A 2,100-nucleotide genomic window follows, 5' to 3' on the forward strand; every position below is an offset into this window, starting at 1 on the left:
CCTCCTCCTCTCCTTGGTTTAATGATGAACTATTGTTTCAGGAACTCACTTCATAGTTCATTTCCCCGAGAATCTTACAATGTCATCTCGTCAATTTGCGTTGCACCTTTTCTTCTCAGGTATCCTAAGTCTGATGTATCCTGACACCAATCGGATCTGAATCTCGGTCAGATATGATGGTTGGGACAACTTTCCAAGAGTCATGATGTTGATCCTTTGATGACCCGGTAACATGATGTCATGCCTAGCACCCCCCCCCTCGTCTGGAGGACCTATCATTATAGATTCCTTTTCAGCAAGGTTATCCATTCATCCATGAGGAAATTGTAAGACTTATTCTACAAGTTATTCCTGATGGATCCTTCGTGTTTTCAAAGTTTGATCTTCACCTGAAGACCATGTCAATGCTACCTCGAAGCATGTCTATGGTACTCCAATTTTTAACAAGAACATTTGAAGCCCAATGTTAAATGTTTCCTGCCCAATTATCCAAACACCGCTGTATGGGTAATATCATGAAATTTCTCTCCCCTACCTAAGGAGTTTTCTACATAATATCCTGTCATGGATATCATGCTCTGCTTGTCCTTGGGAAGGATATACCCTTGAAATATGTGTTTAAACATAATTTCCTTTCCATTGTTCTGTTTAATCTGATGATCATATTTTCTTCCATTGTTGGTTTAACCTTTCTTGTGAACTATATGATCTGAGCAGTAATATTCTCCTGCTTATGTAAACACCTCGTTGTACAATTCTGTCAGTAAGACCCTGTTACTTTTGTTCATGACATTCCGGTAACCACCGATGGATGAGAACTTTGCCTACTGGTCCGCCTCGTTCAACAAGCAGGAAAATGGTTCTCTTCGTCCCTCGCCCTTGGTACCAGCGTTGTTGCCAACATAACTGACAGGCTATCCTCTGACCTGCCTTGCTATCATGACCGTGCAAATTTTGGCACCCTTCCTGATTTTACCCCACATGGTGGGCCCATAACCCACAGTTCCACAGGATCGAAACCTGACTCTCCTATACACCTTGTTGTCAAAGTTATTCCTCGAGCTTGACTTCGTATGTAATTCATGGGCCACATGCCTAGTAATCTATTCTGGTATCAGACACAATACCTACCCTCGCCTTTCTGAACCCCTTTCTCACTCTGGTTCAGACTTCGAGCAACTATCTATCCGCTGGGAACCTCTTATTCTATCTTCGTACCTTACTCTCCATGTATTTTATAGGTTCAACTCGAGAGATAATCTTATGCTCATTCATGGGTTAACCCCAGATTGTTTTCCCTCATAAGCATTCTGTCGTAGCCAAGCTGCCCCTTACCTATTCGAAAGTACGTTGGAGATCCCGAAGAAAGGATGACGACTTGATCATGGTGACTTGAAGCGGAGAAATGAAGACATCAACGAAAGGGATCAACCTCTTCGAAAGGGAAGCCAAGACCGAGAAGACTCGTTAGGTTTTTGCTACCAGCCCTTTCCCCCTTACTCCGCCGCTTAAATCTCGGGACGAGATTTCTTGTAGTGGAGGAGAATTGTGACGCCCGGATAATTAAGCTACAGTGATCCCCGCTAATGATGCCACGTCACCTCGGTTACTGTTGATAAACTCTAGATAATTCAAAATCGAAACAAATTCAAAATTTAATTACAAGAAAACAATAAAAGTTTTCAAACATTAAATTAAAAATGTTCGGTTTGTACTAAATATTACATAGATAATTATAGTGTAGAAGACACAGTTTTATAAAATGCATAAATATTTTAAATTGAATTAAAACAGAAGAGAAAATAAATAAAAGAAAGAAAATACAAAAGAAAAAGAAAAACAAAACAGAAGGAAAGAAAGAGAAAAGGCCTCCTTCCCCCCCACTGGGCCACAGCCTCGGAGGCACCAGGCCGGCCCATCACCCGCGCCCATATCCCTCCCACTGCTCCCGAAACCCTAGAGCCCCACCCCACTTCCCCCCCACGATCCCCACCCTCTCCCTCCAGCGCCGTCACAGGAGAGGGCGCACGATCCCCATCGCTCCCCCCACTCTCCCCTCGCTCTCTTTCCCCCCTGAGGACCCGATCTGGATCGGAGCGC

This window comes from Triticum dicoccoides, chromosome 3B, assembly GCF_002162155.2.
Source record: "Triticum dicoccoides isolate Atlit2015 ecotype Zavitan chromosome 3B, WEW_v2.0, whole genome shotgun sequence".
NCBI lineage: Eukaryota > Viridiplantae > Streptophyta > Magnoliopsida > Poales > Poaceae > Triticum > Triticum dicoccoides.